This window comes from Aotus nancymaae, unplaced genomic scaffold (assembly GCF_030222135.1).
Source record: "Aotus nancymaae isolate 86718 unplaced genomic scaffold, 86718_ANA_hifiasm-v0.15.2.pri h1tg000004l, whole genome shotgun sequence".
Classification (NCBI taxonomy): Eukaryota; Metazoa; Chordata; class Mammalia; order Primates; family Aotidae; genus Aotus; species Aotus nancymaae.
Window position 1 is genome coordinate 51,839,346 of NW_026988415.1, and position 17,786 is coordinate 51,857,131.

At 35.3% G+C, this 17,786-nt stretch overlaps 1 pseudogene; it reads left to right on the forward strand.

The window, feature by feature from the left end:
• The first annotated feature begins 11,537 nt into the window (after nucleotides 1-11,537).
• LOC105725660 (E3 ubiquitin-protein ligase CCNB1IP1-like) lies at nucleotides 11,538-12,381 on the forward strand (annotated as a pseudogene).
• The last annotated feature ends 5,405 nt before the right edge of the window (nucleotides 12,382-17,786 follow it).

Below are 17,786 nucleotides of genomic sequence, written 5' to 3' on the forward strand. Positions count from 1 at the left end.
CTTAGAGGTAACAATTTCAAATGTCATATGAATAGTTACAAGCTTCAGTGAGTACCTGGTAACGGAGTCATAAAACAAGCCCAGAGCAGAAACTTCAAGACATAGCATGTGCAGTGAAACCACACAGCCTTCACCCAGCCAAACTGTTAGATCAGTGAACCAGAAAACTTCTGCAAAATCAAACTTCTTGCACTTCCTTCTTTCCCTTAGCTCGACTGCGTCCAGGAGGGGAGAAATGTGTCTGGGCTCAAACTCCATTATGGCGGAGACACTTAGGGGTCTCTACGCTGGAGCGATCCCCACAGTAAGGCAGGACAATACTCAACTCCAGGTAATACAGAGAACACCACAAAGATATTCCTCAAGTAGAGCAACCCCAAGACACATAATCATTAGACTCACCAGGGTTGAAATAAAGGAGAAAATTCTAAGGGCAGCTAGAGAGAAAGGTCAGGTTACCCATAAAGGGAAGCCTATCAGACTCACAGCAGATCTCTCAGCAGAAACCCTACAAACTAGAAGAGAGTGGGGGTCAATATTCAATATCCTCAAAGAAAAGAATTTTCAACCCAGAATCTCATATCCAGCCAAACTAAGCTTCATAAATGAAGGAAAAATAAAATTTTTCACGAACAAGCAAGCACTCAGAGATTCCATCACCACCAGGCCTGCTTTACAAGAGCTTCTGAAAGAAGCATTACACACAGAATGGAATAACCATTTTCAGTCATCCCAAAAACTCACCAAAAGGTAAAGAGTATCTCCATAATGAAAAATCTACATCAATTAATGGGCAAAATAGCCAGATAGCATTAAATGACAATATTAAACTCACAAATATCAATAGTAATCATAAATTTAAATGGATTAAATGCCCCAATCAAAGATACAGACAGGTAAATTGAATAAAAAGTCAAAACCCAACGGTACACTGTATCCAGATCCATCTCATAAGCAAGGACACACAAAGACTCAAAATAAAGGATTGGAGGAAGACTCGCCAATCAAATGGAGAGAAAAAAAAAACAAAAAAAAAACAGGAGTTGTAAATTTTGTCTCTGACAAAATAGACTTTAATAGTAACAAAGACTAAAAGAAACAAAGAAGGACATTACATAATGGTAAAAGGATCAATGCAACAACAGGAGTCAATGACCATAAATATATATGCACCCAATATAGGAACACCCAGATACATAAGACAAGTTCTTAATGACTTATAAAGAGACTTGGACTCCCGCACAATAATAGCGGGAGACTTTGGCACCACATTGTTAATATTCGATGGATCAATGAGATAGAAAATTAACAGGGACATCTATGATTAGAACTCAGACTTGGAACAAGTAAATTCAGTGAATATTTATAGAATTCTTCACTCCAAGTCCACAGAACATACATTTTTCTCAGTACCCGCATTACACCTATTTTGAAAGTGACCACATAATTGGAAGTAAATCACTCTTCAGCATTTGCAAAGCATTTCACAGACTCAAATGAAATATTGGTTGGCTATTTGTTTGCTATTTTCTTCCCTTATTCCTTCCTGTCTCCGCTGTTAAGCACAATTATTGGCATAAAAGGAGGTTTTCAATACCTATTTCTAGATTGCATTCCAGCCTGGGCAATAGAGCAAGACCCCTGTTCTCTCTCCCTCTTTCTCTTTCTTTCTTTCTTTAAAAAAAAAAAAAAAGATTATACACTATGACCAAGGGCAGTTTATTCCTGGAATGCAAGGATAGTTCAACATACAAAAATCAATTAATATAATACTCTATATTAATAGAATAAAGGGAAAATAACTATCCTAAATATATATGCACCCAATACAGGAGCACCCAGATACATAAAGCAAGTTCTTAATGACCTACAAAGAGACTTAGACTCCCACACAATAACAGTGGGAGACTTTAACACTCTACTGTCAAAAAAAAAAATAGAGAAAAGGAAACTTTTTTTTTGGAAAAAAAAGTGACATTGAATTTAAATTTAAATTTACCAAGGCTGTCACGATGTCAACTGGAAAATTAGATAAACATTGAATTACTGAATTCAAGCAGAAGTAACTTATTATGCTGTTAATTTGGCTGTGTTCACTTGTTTACTTACTGTATTTTTTTGGTTTTGTTTTGACTCAGGTCCACAAAGTCAAAAAGGCAAAATGACATTAAAAGACATGCAGTTTAAATCAACTGAACATCATTTACTGGGCTTCTTAAAGTTTTTTTCTATGTAATTCATCTACATTGACATTATAGGAGATTGTTGTATATTTATTACATTTCAGGAAGTAATTTTACCAATATTCTATCAGTTAATAGCTTATTTTTCTTTTCATGGCATTTTACTTTTGAGGTTCTTAAAAGCATTAGATCTTAGAGTGAATAAATGTTTATACTTCATGACTTTATAAAATTCTTGTCTAACCAAGTTACATGATAATTGAATTGACTTTCCACTCCTACTACAATGTGATAGTTCTAACCCTAGCTAAATTTGATTAGGCTTGTTACTCCAGAAGCACCTTCTCATGAACATGTCAAATAGTCCAAGTCATACCCAACTAAAATAAGATTTGGCATTGTAACTTAGCATTGGTCCAAAGAAAATGAATGTATATGCAGGTTTAGTACATACTGATAAACATTTCTGTAGTCTTAATAGGTTCATTTCTAAACACTCGTGTTTCAAAAGTTTTAATGTTTTTTAAAGACCAATTTTCAAAGGGATTCAGGCTGCCTACAAAGTTTAAAACATTTTCTGGTGACTTATTTTTTCTACTTTTACTCTCATTGTGAGAGGAGATAAGCAGTCTCAGCTAAAACACCTAAAAAGACTTCAGAGCTTTTTACTTTTTAGTTTACTTTATATCAGTTGAATCTCAAATTTTGATGCCAATCTACTTCTTGCCTCTGCTCAGCAAGATGATAGCAATTAAAGATTGTGTGTACTAATTTCTTACATGTTACATGTCTTTATTTTCAGTTTAGATTTCAAACATTAATTGTCCTTTTTTGAATTTGATTTTTTTTTTATTTCAATAGGTTTTTGGGGAATAGGTGGTGTTTGGTTACATAGATAAGTTATTTAGTGGTGATTTTTGAAATATTGGCTCACTTTTTACCTGAGCAGTGTACACTCTACCCAATTAATATGTAGTCTTTTATCCCTCACCCCCGTCACACTTTCTCCAGAGTCTGCAAAGTGTAATGTATCATTCTTATGCCATTGCACCCTCATAGCTTAGCTATATGGATACCCTGTATTTCTTTCTCTTGTCTAGATTGGTCTGGCTAGGACTTCCAATCTGTTTAATGAAAGTGGTGAAACTGGCTATTCTTGTCTTGTTGCAGTTCTCAGGGGGAATGCTTTCAACTTATTTCTGTTCAGTATAATGTTGGTTGTGGGTTTGTCATAGATGACTTTTATTACCTTAAGGTATGTCCATTCTATGGTTATTTTGCTGAGGGTTTTTATCACAAAAAGACGCTGGATTTCATCAAATGCTTTTTCTGCATCTTTTAAGATGATCATGTGATTTTTATTTCAATTCTGTTCATGTGGTATATTACATTTATTGATTTGCAGATGTTAAACCATCACTGCATCCCTGGTACAAAACCCACTTGATTATGGTGGACTATATTTTGGATATGCTGGTGGATTTGGCTAGCTAGTATTTTGTTGAGGACTTTTGCATCTATGTTCATCAGGGATATTAGTCTGTGGTTTTCTTTGTTTTTTGTTATGTTTTTCCCTGGGCTTTGTATTAGGATGATACTGTCTTCATAGAATGATTTAGGGAAGATTCCCTCTTTCACTATTCTGTGAAATAGGGTTATCAGGATTGGCACCAATTATTCTTTGAATGTTTGGTAGAATTCAACTGTGAATCTATCTGGTCCTGGACTTTTTTTTGTTGGCAATTTTTTAATTACCTTCTTAATCTTGCTGCTTTCTATTGGTTTGTCCTGAGTTTCTATTTCTTCCTGGGTTAATCTAGGGGAGATGTATATTTTCAAGAAGTTATCCCTGTCCTCTAGGTTTTCTAATTTGTGCATATAAAAATGTTCATAGTAGCCTTGAGTAATCTTTTGTATTTCTGTGATATTGGTTGTGTTATCTCCTGTTTCTTTTCTAATTGATCTTATTTGTGTCGTCTTTCTTCTTAATTACTCTTGCTACTGGTCTATCAATTTTGTTTATCTTTTCAAAGAACCAGCTCTTTGTTTCACTTATTTTTTGTACCTTTTGTTGTCAGTTTTAGTTCTATTTGTTTATGCTATGCTCTTTGTTATTTATTTTCCTCTGCTGGGTTTCAGTATGGTTTGTTCTTGTTTCTGTAGTTCCTTGAGATGTGACCTTATAGATTGTCTATTTGTACTCTCAGAATTTTGGATGTAGGCATTTAATGCTTTAAACTTTCCTCTTAGCAATGCTTTTGCTGTATCCCAGAGGTTTTGGTAAGTTGTGTCACTATTATCATTCAGTTCAAATATTTTTTTAAATTTTCATGTTGATTTCATTGTTGATCCAATGATCATTCAGGAGCAGGTCATTTAATTTCCATGTACTTGTATGGTTTTCAGAGTTTCATTTTGCGTAGATTTCTAATTTTATTCCACTCTGGTTAGAGCATGCTCGCTATAATTTCTGTTTTCCTGAATTTATTGAGACTTGTTTTGTGGCCTATCCATATGGTCTAACATGGAGTATGTTCCGTGTGCTAATGAAAAGAATGTATATGCTGCATTTTGGGGGTAGAATGTTCTATAAATATCTGTTAGGTCAATTCATTATAAGGCATAGTTTAAGTCCATTGTTTCTTTGTTGACTTTCTCTCTTGATGACCTGTCAGTGGAGTACTGATGTCCACCACTGTATTTGTTTTGCAGTCTATCATGTTTTCTTTAGGCCTAGTAGTAATTGTTTTATGAATTTGGGAGCTTCAGTGTTAGATGCATATATGTTTAGGATTGTGATATTTTCTTGTTGGACTAGTCTGTTTATCATTATGTAATGTCCCTCTTTGTCCTTTTTAACTGTTGTTGCTTTAAAGTCTGTTTTGTCTGATATAACAATAGCTACTTTTGTCTGCTTTTGATGTCCATTTGCATGGACTATCTTTTTACATTAAGTTTATGTGAGTCCTTATGTTTTATGTGAGCCTCTTGAAGACAGCAGGTATTTGGTTGATGAATTCTTATCCATTCTGCCATTCTATATCTTTTAAGTGAGCACATAGGCCATTTACATTCAATGTTACTATTGAGATGTGAGGTAGTTTTCTATTTATCATACTATTTATTGCCTGAATACCTTGGTTTCTTTTCATTGTGTTATTGTTTTATAGGTCTCTTGAAATTTAGTCTTCAAAGAGGTTCTATTTCTGTGTATTTTGAAGATTTGTTTCAAGATTTAGAGCTCCTTTTAGCAGTTCTTGTAGTGCTGGCTTGGTAGTGACAAATTCTCTTGGCATTTGTTCATCTGAAAGAGACTGTATCTTTTCTTCATTTATAAGCTTAGTTTAGCTGGATACACAATTCCGGGCTGATAGTTGTTTTGTTTAGGTAAGTAAAAAGAAGATCCCAATCCTTTTTAGCATATAGGGTTTCTGCTAATAAATCTGCTGTTAATCTGATTGGTTTTTCTCTATAGGTTACCTGATGCTTTTGCCTCACAGCTCTTAAGATTCATTCCTTCATCTTGATTTTAGATAACCTGATGAATAAGTGCCTTGTCTATGATCTGTTTTGTAATGAATTTTTGGGGTGTTCTTTGAGCTTCTTGTATTTGGATGTCTAGATCTCTAGCAAGACCAGGAATTTTTCCTTGATTGTTCTCTTGAATATGCTTTCCAAAATTTTAGATTTGTCTTCTTCCTTGGAAACATGAATTATTCTTAGGTTTGGATGTTTAACATAATCCAAAAATTCTTTAATGCTTTGTTCATTTTTTAATTTTTTTATTTGATTTTGTCAGATGGGTAAATTTTCAAGCCTTGTCTTTGAGCTCTGAAATTCTTTCTTTTAATGTTTAATTCTATTGCTGAGACTTTCCAATATATTTTTAATTTCTCTAAGTGTCTCCATTTTCAAGAGTTGTGATTGTTTTTTAAATTTATGCTATCTATTTCTCTGGAGATGTTCCCTATAATATTCTGCAATTTTTATTTTCATTTTTAAGTTGGTATTTACCTTTTTTTGGTGCCTCCTTGAATAGCTTAATAATCAATCTTCTGAATTTGTTTCTGACAATTCAGAGATTTCTTCTTGGTTTTGATCTATTGTTTGTGAGCTAGTGTGATCTTTTGGGAATGCTAAAGAACCTTGTTTTGTTATATTACTAGAAGTGTTTTTCTGGTTCCTTCTCATTTGAGTATACTACATCAGAGGGAAGATCTGGGGCTCAAGGGCTACTGTTCAGATTCTTTTGTCTCATAGGGTGCTCCCTTGATGTGGTTCTCTCCTGCTTCTCCTATGAAGGGGATTCTTGAGAGCTGAACTACAGTGGATTTTATTTCTCTTCTGTGTCTAGCCACCCAGCAGAGCTACAGGGCTTTGGGCTGGTACTGGGGAGTGTCTTCGAAGAGTCCTGTGAGATAATTTGTCTTCAGGTCTCTCAGCCATGGATACCAGCACTGGCTCCATTGGAGGTAGTGGGGGAGTGAAGTGGAGTCTGTGATGGTCCTTTGTTGTAGTTTTGTTTTGTGTGCTGGTTTTGTGTTGGTTGGCCTCCAGCCAGGAAGTGGCACTTTCAAGAGAGCATCAGCTGTGGTAGTACATGGAAAATACAACCGCACCCTAGGGTTACCTGGCAGCGGGTATTTGGGTTTTGTAAGCAGTGGGTGGGGCCATAGAGCTCTCAAAAGTTTATGTCTTTGTCTTTGGCTACCAGGACAGGTAGAAAAAGACCAATACATGGTGGGGGCAGGGTTAAGCATGTCTGAGTTGACACTCTTCTTGGGTGAGGCTTGTTGTGGCTGTTGCAGGGGATTGGGGTATGGTCCTCAAGCCAATGGTGTTATGTTCCCAGGGGGATTATGACTGCCTCTGCTGTGTCATACATGTCACCAGGGAAGTGGGGGAAAGCCATCAGTGACAGGCCTCACCCAGCTTCCATGCAACCAGAAAGGTCAGTCTCACTCTCATGGTGCCCCTCTCCCACATTGCTGAGTTTATTTTTAGGCAGCCAGTGAGCAGGTCTGAGAACTTGCCCTAGGCTGCAAGCCTCCCCACAGAGAAAGTAAGCAGGGCTTTCAGGTTTCATGCCTTCCTGCCTGCCATGGCTTCTGTGCTCATGTCTGAACTCCCAGGTTGCCCCATCCCATAGAATTTCCTTCTCCCTGTGTCCTTTCCTTTCCCCAGTTTCACTGGTAGCCCTCCCTAAGAACCTAAGGACCCCTGTGAGACAAAGCGAGAAACGGCTTCACTAGAGACTTAGAGTGACCACAGGGTTCTTCCCATTGCTTCTCTGTCCCTATATTTCGCTAGTCTCTCTAAATTCATCTCAGCTCCAGGTAAGTTAAATCCTTCTCTGTGATCTGGACCTTTAGGCTCCCCAGTGAGAATGTGTTTTAAAAGGCGACATTTCTCTCTTTCACACTTTGGATATTAACAGATTTTTGGCTGTCTCACAGAAACTGCAGTGGCAAGCTGCTTCTTTTAAAGTGTCTGTGGGTTTTCTCGACTTTTCTGGTACATTCCTGTGGTAGTTCATGGAGAAAAGTTCATGATATGAGTCTCCAAACACTGCTCTGTCCATCTGAGTGGGAGCTGCAAGTTATTCCTGCTTCCTATCTGCCTTGTTTTAGATACATCTAATTATTCCTGTGTTCTTGGTGTTGCCAGTTTGTTTTTTTATCTCAGAAAAAATAAATTTGTACATTTAGTGTTTAATTAGTGTTTATTACTTTCTTTGATTTTAAGTCTCTATAAATGCTAATCCAGAAGCGTGTTTATTTTCTTCATTATAATGGTATTCAAACACTTGTGCACATAAATTATATAGTATTACTTTAGACATATTTTAGATGTGATCTCATTGATTTCATCACTTCTACAACTAAATTGAATAAACCATATCAGAATCTATTGATTGTTTTACTGAAGTAGATTTATTTCAGTTACTTGAGGTAAACTGATCCGATACCAAAAATTGTTTTGGTTATTTTAGTATTATTTAAAAAGTGAATTCACTTACTATAAATAAACAAAAACAAATTAATAATTTGAGGTAACTGAACTCCTTTAATTTGGTAATTTAAACCTATATGTATTAACAGACTAAGTAATCTATCTGAAATATCAGGGCACAACAACAAAGATCCAATATTAGGGACCATTTTGAAATAAGAAAATATCCTATACAATATGTTTGACAGAAATATGTTAAAGAAAACATCTTCTCTATTCCTTCACCCTCTATACTTAACAATATATCTGAAAATAGATTCTGTATTTAAAATCAATTAGAAATTCAGAGATATTGTGGCTGTGGAAACAAAAAAAATGCAAATTGTAACTCTATCTTATAATTCTTTAAATGGTCACAATCATGGGACAAAAATATTGTGGAAGAGAAGAAGAAGATCTGACAAATTTGAATTTTTATAGAAAAAAAAACAAATTCCCAGGTTATTCCTTGTTTTATAGTTAATAGTTTCATTAAGGTCTAGGTAATAGTTGTTAAAATTCAATATGATCCAAGCCCACCCACCATATTGTGTTTGTAGTTTATGTAAACTTATTCAAAATTATGTCCATAATAAACTGTCTATGGTTTTGGAAATTCAACATTTTCTCTGATGGATTTTGGATCATTGGAGGTGATATGGCAAAAGTATGCTGATTGTACTTATTAGTTCTCTCTTGCTCTTCTTCCATTCAAAGTGCAAATTTGCTTTCTTTACATGTCTCAGTTACATGGTTTGCAATACTAAGTATCATCAGCATTTATCTTATATTTTGAATTTTACATTCAAATTACCTATGCTATCCAACTTTAGTCTCAGTGTAGGTCTGTGAAGCAGGAGTTCAGAGCTACAATACATATAGCATTTACCATGGCTAGAAACTGTACTAGGCATGGCAGAGATAAACATAGACACCACACAGCTACATGACAATGAGGTCTCAAACTTGCATCTAAACATTCCAAAGCATAGTGCATAAAAACAAGACCATAAAATAAGATAACTATTGGCTTAGGGCATGGTTCTGCCACTTACTAACTGTGTTAGTTTTAGTAAATTAGTTCTTTGAAGCACAAATTCTTTTTTTGTAAAATTGGGATAAAGATAGTATCTACTTCATAGGATTCTTCTGAGGATTATATATGCCATCTTGCTATAGGTGCTTAGCACATTTGATATATTTTAAGTGCTTAATATATTTAAGATACTACTTATATTTGTCCATGCTGTTTTTAACTTAAAGGAGTATTCAAACTTTTGAGAAAAAATATGTAAATATTACTAGCATTATGTAACTTATTGGCATCACTTGAGTTACTATATCCATTAAAAACTAAGACACCTTTTCCTCCAAAGTCATTGTTTTTCTTTTTTTTTTTTAATTGTATTTTAGGTTTTGGGGTACATGAGAAGAACATGCAGGATTGTTGCATAGATGCATACGTGGCAGCGTGATTTGCTGCCTTCCTCCCCTTCACCTATATCTGGCATTTCTCCCCATGCTATCTCTCCCCACCTCCCCACCCCCTGCTGTCCCTCCCCTATTTCCCCCCACCAGACCCCAGTGTATAGTGCTCTCCTCCCTGTGTCCGTGTGTTCTCATTATTCAACACCCGCCTATGAGTGAGAACATGCAGTGTTTGATTTTCTGTTCTTGTGTCAGTTTGCTGAGAATGATGGTTTCCAGGTTCATCCATGCCCCTACAAAGGACACAAACTCATCGTTTTTGATGGCTGCATAATATTCCATGGTGTATATGTGCCACATTTTCCCTGTCCAGTCTGTCATCAATGGGCATTTGGGTTGGTTCCAGGTCTTTGCTATTGTAAACTGTGCTGCAATGAACATTCGTGTGCATGTGTCCTTATAGTAGAATGAGTTATAATCCTTTGGATATATACCCAGTAATGAGATTGCTGGGTCAAATGGAATTTCTGTTTCTAGGTCCTTGAGGAATCGCCACACTGTCTTCCACAATGGTTGAACTAATTTACACTCCCACCAACAGTGTAAAAATGTTCCTATTTCTCCACATCCTCTCCAGCATCTGTTGTCTCCAGATTTTTTAATGATTGCCATTCTAACTGGCGTGAGATGGTATCTCAATGTAGTTTTGATTTGCATTTCTCTAATGACCAGTGATGATGAGCATTTTTTCATATGTTTGTTGGCCTCATGTATGTCTTCTTTTGTAAAATGTCTGTTCTATTGTAATAAAGAATTGTAACTTTGCTTTCAATACATTAATCTAGAACTATTAAATCCCCAATGCAAAAAAAAAAAATTGTTGTTATATATCTTTTTCCTCAGTCACATATTTTATATCAAACTCCATAACAATTAAATCTATGTTCCATTTACCTCCTTTCAGCATCAATTTCAGTCACTTTATAGGTAAAATTAAGCAATTTTGGCAAAGGATAATTATATAAGCCACTTGTTAAACTTTAATTCCCACAAAATAGTTTTTTTGTGGGGAGAAATTGGTTCAACAGGTCTTATTATCCAAGAAGTTTCATCTCACTTTAGAAAATCTATATATAGATATATAAATAGGAAGATATACCTACAACCTACTTATTTACCTATAAATAAATACATATTTTTTAAATTTATTATTTTGAGTTTTATATAATGAGGCCTTTTGATTGGCTTTCAATTGCTTTACTATCTGTGGCTTTTAGTATTGCAATGATGGGTAATATAGAAGGAGAAAATATACTTGTATTTAAATATTTAGACATGTATTTAGTTTTGGCTTTATTCCAAAATCATCTTTATGTATTTTTCTTTGTTGAATAGAATTTAACCTTATTTTCTAAAAATGAACTTTATAACAGTTGATTGGAATGATTGAGAAAACAATTCTCTTCTGTATTAATGATGCTCCAGAAAAACAGAATGACTCTCCTTCTCCATTTTGGTAGGCTGGTTGAAGGTGAAATCCACTGAGGCAGGAAAGCCTGGGTCTTCAGTTCTCTGTGTGCCAGCCCAAAGTTGGCCCTGTGTAAGCCTCTATAATATCTGGAGAGCCCTTGAAAATGAAGTGGGCTGGAATTTGGTAATTCTGAATAGGAAGGGTTAAATTAGACTGATGGGACCATAAAGAGCTGATTCTAGGTAGTTGATGATATATCCTTGTAGTTCAACCTGATTCTTAGATAGAAGCTGGATTCATGTAATATTAGAGAAGTAAAATTTCAACAGATCAAAGCTAAATGTGAGTATCACTCTTCCACAGTGGACCTCTTCAGTGCTCTAAATCCTGGATATACAATAAATGAGGACTAAAGTTTTCTTTTATGGACTCTTTTCAGCTTCTAGAGACTTCACTATCCCATTATGTCTTTTTGCAAAGACATGCTGCTTTGTAATTATCGGAAGTGTCACATCAAACTCTCTGATTTTGCATGGGTCAAAATCACATGCTGCTATCACATCTTCTGTGGTCACTATGTCAGTTGTGAGTTTAGTCACTCACCAGCTATCTGTCTTGCCTGCAGCAACAAGCGTTCTAGCTAGATATTATCCTCACAGAACTCAGTCCATCAGAGGAATATAAAGCTATGGTATTGGCAGAACTGCAACCAGAGATGGTGCTGAACACTAGCTCCTGAGCACTATACTTTTGGACATATTAGGTACGTTGGGAGTCTCTCTATCAAGAATACAATTTCAACAAAGCTGAGGGCCATCTGAAACAGATGGAGAAGATATATACTCAGCAAATACAGAGCAAGGATATTGAATTGACCTTTATAAAAGGAGAGATCACTTCCATGAAGTAAGTGCTAAAAGAACACAGTAAGAATGTTCACTGATATCTTAAAAAAATGTATGGAATGCAATTATCAGTATCAAAAGCTCTAAGACCTCTATGATAGCCTGAGGCTATGAAACATTACTGTTGCTAACCAATAACATACCTTTGAACCATCCATGATTGCACAGTCTAGTATTTTTGGCTTTCCATTAGGGAACAAAACCAAGTGTCCTTTGGACAGTGCACCAGTTTAAAATCTGGGTGATGGAGATGGAGATTTTCAGTTCAGACCTTTTTTTTTCCCTCTGGATTCTCAAAAAGCACCTGAACCAAGCAACAGCTGTTTTCAGTTTTGCCTCTTTAAGTCACAAATTAGAGCAGCGACAAGTTTCCAGTAGAGTCATGAAAGTGAAAACAATTTGAACTGAGCATGGTGGCATGCACCTATAATCCAGTTACTCAGTAGGCTGTGGCAAGGGGATCACCTGAGCCCAAGAATTTGAGGGTGCAGTGAGGTAATATCATGCCACTGCACTCCAGCCTGGGTGATACAGCCAGACCATGTCTCTAAAAAAAAAAAAAAAAAAAAAAAAGTAAAAATCATTTAGCTAACTTTACAGAATGTTTCTATGTTCACTTTCAGTGATTTTATTTAGCAATATTTATTCTAGGAGTCCCCAACTTCCCTAGGCTTTTAAGTCTTTAAGTTGTCTTCACATTATCAACTTATAAGAAATTAACTGGTAGTTCAAGTGTGGTTTTAGAGTGTGATTTCTTTGTTTCTATTATTTAAAGTATGATCATGTTATTAATTGTGAACAGTTGAATTTTAATAATTAGTGAGAAGGTCAAGGCACTATTGTGTGTTTCAATAGATATGTTTGTGTTTGAGTTGTGTTTACGCATAAGTACCTATTTATATGTCTATATGTCACTTAGAATTTTTGTGTTTATGCATATCTGTGTATGTAAAAGTGTGTGAATTTACACTGACATTTTGCTGTATTTGCCGGTAATCCCAGTGCTTTGGGTGATTGAGATGGGAGGACCCTTTGAGCCCTGCACTTCAACAATCTGGGCAATGCAGCTGAGACGTCCTTTCTACAGAAAAAAAGAACATATATATGTATAAATGTATATATATACATACACACACACACACACACACACACATAAATTTTCCAGTGTGGTGGTGTGTACCAGTAGTCCATGCTACTCAGGAGGCAGAGGTGGGAGGATCAATAGAGCTCAGTTTGAGGCTGTGATGAGACATGATCAAGCCACAACACTATACTCCAGGTTACAGAGTGAGACTCTGTTACAGAAAAATAAATAAATAAATAAATAAATTGAGAACTTGTCATAGTCCTGCGACACCAAAAGACACAATCAAAATTCCATATGCCTAATCTTGAATGTTTAAAATGTTGAAAAATTATAATCCCAAAATACAATTCTAAAAAAATTTAAAAAATAATTTTAATACTCATTTACATTTTTAAAAGGGAATTTATTTTAAAAACATATAAAAACACAAAGAATACTTTATAGTCCACCTACAACAGCATAGGCAACAAAAACAGTGAGTTTGGCAAGCATAAACAAGCTGGTATATGAACAACAGTTGCACCAGTATAATACTTATGAGCAGAAATAAACTGTATTTATAAACTGTATTTATAAAGAAATAGGTCAAAATGGAAATGTATAAATACCTATAACTATGTTTGCTAGTTGTGTGCACCAAGATTTATCATTTAAGTCATCTGAAATACCATGAGGAACAACCTGAGTCTTTTGAAGAGATCCATCAAGAACTGCAGTGGGATGCTGGGTGGAGTGGCACTCACCTCTATTCTCTGATACGCAAGAGGTTGAGGCGGTAGGATCCCTCCAGCCAAGGAGTTAGAGGCCATCCTGGAGAATCATAGTGAAACCCTACCCTTCCCAAAGAGCCAAGATCTCAAGAAATTTGTTTCTTCCCAAATGCATATGTGTCAAAAGAATGTCTCATTTATTGAGGAAGTTTCAAAATTTTTACGTATGCACACAATTCTTATACACAAAGTCAGCCTTGCAATAATGCACTTTCATAGAGTCAGATTTGCAAAAACAAATGCATAAAACAAATTAGAGCTCTCTAAAAGTCATTTCATAATTTATACCTCCAATATTGGAAATAATGCAAAGATGAAATACACAGTATAACAAATTCTAAAAAATAATCTGACAATTTAAAATAGCAGGAAAAAAACTAAAAAAAAATGAAGTGGAAATTTGACACATAAGAGTGCAAGATAGATTTTGGGCAACTACACAGAGGTAGTTAATAAGAGCTAGCCAACTTTCAAAATCATTAACTATATTTTTTAAGTCTTGCATCACAATAAATGCTTTTTTTTTCCTTTTAGACGTGACTATCCTTGGAGAATACATTTAAATTCATTTTCCATGTGGTGCTGCTCTTTCTGAAATTATTCTGTGATTTGATATATACTGACATGAGCATTCCCCATTCAATTTTCCTATCTTCACTGTCAGGCTCCTATGTTGTTTTGGGTATGTGAAAATTTATTCCCAATGTACTTACATACAAGACCACACATTTGGTGAAAACAATACTAGTAATCAAACAGAAACACTTTTGTCTAAGTGTTGTTCTATCCTATCATGCACAAAATTATTTCTGAAACAGTCAGTAACTTGATGGTATTCTTCAGGCATATGTGGCTTTAATTCATTAAAAGCTTCTGGAATGGCATCAGTTGAAAGAAATGCCAATGCAAAAAAAAAAAAAAATGTACTTTTAAACTGAAAATTCTGTCCTTGCCATATCACGTGGCCAATCCACTCATCTGAATTTTCCAACAAATGCATTGGAAATATTGGTAATACAAAATGTTAGTAAAACAAAATATTGGTAATAAAAAAACAAAATATTGGTAATACCTTAAAATTCACTTAAGAAGTCTTGATCACACCTAATTTCAAATCCATCATTATGTTAGGTGAGTCAACTGAACCAAATGTTCAAATAAGCATCTATAAACTGCTTTATTTTTTCTAGTCATTAAAATATAAACAAGTAAATAAGTTTAAAATTTTTCTGATCCAACAGAGGAATTGTAACTAGCTGATTAAAAAAGAACAGTAAGGACAGTTTGGAAAGTGCCATCCATTAGCGAAAGCAAAAGATGTATTCGTTTTTCTACGTTAAATATAGTGGTAAATATAAGCTTATATTCTTGGACAGCCAAATCCCTAATCCATAATAGTTCATCATTTAATGTGTCTTGTAACACTAGAGGAGCTTCAATATCAGCGAATGTCTTTTGTTCAGAAGGTTGCTGAGTTTGCTGAGTTCTTTTTATTAGCTGATGACAGTTGTTTGTGGATGGCAAACATGGCAATATTCATAAAAGGTCAGAAGTTATAAATAATTGAATAACTTGGAAAGAATTTTTTTTCTATTTATTATCAGCACTTTTACTTATTTGATATTCAAAACACTCATTGCACTTGTATTTTGAAAGTGGCTATGGTCTACAAAATTTATAAGTATATTTTGTCTATTTGAAATTCTGATTATTGCTTGGCTGTCATGATTTAATGATTTTTTCCTTTTGTAACACCAATTATTATTAGCTTTTAAACTTTTATGTTTCACCACTAAGTATACGTGTACATTGAACTTATCACAGCCTTTTTCCAGGGAAGAATTTTAAAGATCTCTCCCATTGTGTTCTAAGAAATACAGTAAGAAGGAGTAATATTGGGCTCCCCATACCAAATCTGTGTTAACATTCTCCAGAAACACAGAATCAATTGGAAATTTACATAGACATATGAGAGATGACTTATTAGGGGAATTGGCTCGTGTGATTACAGTGACTGAGAATTCCCACAACAGGCCATCTGCAAGTTGGAGAACCTGGGATGCTAGCTGGTAGCATTGCTCAGGCCAGAAACCTCAGGATATGGAGGAATCACATGGAGGGTGTAAAGTTTGAAGTACAATTTGCCTTCTGTATTTGCTCTCAACAAGCATCCAGCCAACTGGATGGTGCCTGACAATATGGTTAGTAGATCTTCTGCATCTAATTCACTCAAACTCTCATGGTGATCTTCTCTGCAAACACCCTCACAGACACACCTAACATAATGCTTTATCAAGTATCTAGATATCCCTTAATCTAGTCAAGTTGACATCTAAATTTAAGTCCATGTGCATTCATATGCATATCTTTAAGCCATACATAATTTCCAAATGACAATAACAAGGTAATAGTTTCACCTAACGTGATGTAACAATCTTATTACCACAATTGTGAATTTTAGACTTTAGGGATTATACTTTGGCAATTTTGATTTTTTTAGAATTTTAACATTGGGGATTGCATTGTTTTGGATTATGATCCAAAACTTCAAGAATTATCTTTTGTGGCTGGATGCTTTGCCCTCTGGGCCAACTGGGGTGGCGGTGTCACCTCCATGGCCCTAGCCACACTGGGTCTGCACAATGGACCGACCACTTTGACTGTGATATGGCTTCCTTCACATGGCTCTGTGGAGTGGCCTTTCCATTGAGGAACTGAGTGGCAGAATTCTGGCCTGCTGAACTGAGAAGGTATTTCCATACTCTGCAACTAATAAGAAAATAGCCGTTCCCCTGGTCTTGTATGCTCTAGGTTTATGCTGAGAGTGAAAACCAAAATGACCCATAAATTGCCATCAGTGTCATTTTTCTCTTTACTTGAAGGATAATATGTATTCTCAGGTGGATAGACCTATTGTCTCATACTGTAAAATTTCGGGAGTCCAATAGCCTTCCTTCATTCTATGTTGTTTTCTATGTCACCTGTAGTATAAATTGGGAGTATCTTTGCTGCTATAATCACATTTCTACTCCTGGCTTCTGCTGAGATGTCTGATTAGAGTAATGGGTAATCTGTTAACGGAGTGATTATACCCTTGGTGTTTTATCTGTAACATGTTTTTTAATTTTTTTCAAATAAGAATAGACCAATAATATTTCAAATCTTCAAATTCTAGTTTATTTTTACTTAAATTTGTTTATCTCCTCTCACAACTACTATAAGCAGAAAGCAGAAGCCGGGCCAAAACATTAACATTTGCTTTAAAAGTCTTCTCAGTTAAATATTCAAACTCCTTAGTCATAAGTTTTACTTTCCATAAAAGACTATAACACAGTTCAACTAAGCACTTTGTCACTTTATAACATGATCACCTTTCAGTTTTTGAAAGCATGTTCCTCCATTTCTGCCTGTTACCTGACCAGAAGCACTTTTAATGTTCATGTTTCTACCAACGTTCTGTTCATCGCAATATATAGTTCTCTAAGATGAGAGTAGAGACTTCTATAGCTCTTCTCAGTTCTTTCTGAGCCCTCAGCAGAATTGCCTTTAACACCCATATTTTTACCAACAATTTCTTCAAGATAATCTAGGCTTTCTCTATTGTGAGAAATATATTATTCTAGCCTTTACTCATCAACCAGCTCCAAAGTTACTTTCATATTTTTAGGTATTCATTACAACAGCTCCCTTCTTCACAGTACCAAACTCTGTATTAGTCAGCTGGGGCAGCCATAGCAACTTACCAGAGTTTGGGTCACTTAAAGAGTGGAAATTAATTTTCTCACAGTTTGGGGCAATAGATGTTCAAAACTGAGGTGCCTGTAGAATTGGTTTTTTACAAGAAATCTACTCCTGGCTTGAAAATGGCTGCCTTCTCATTGTGTTCTCACATAACATTTTCTCTGTGAACACAGAGAAAAAGAAAGAGAATTGTGTCTCTTTCTCTTATGA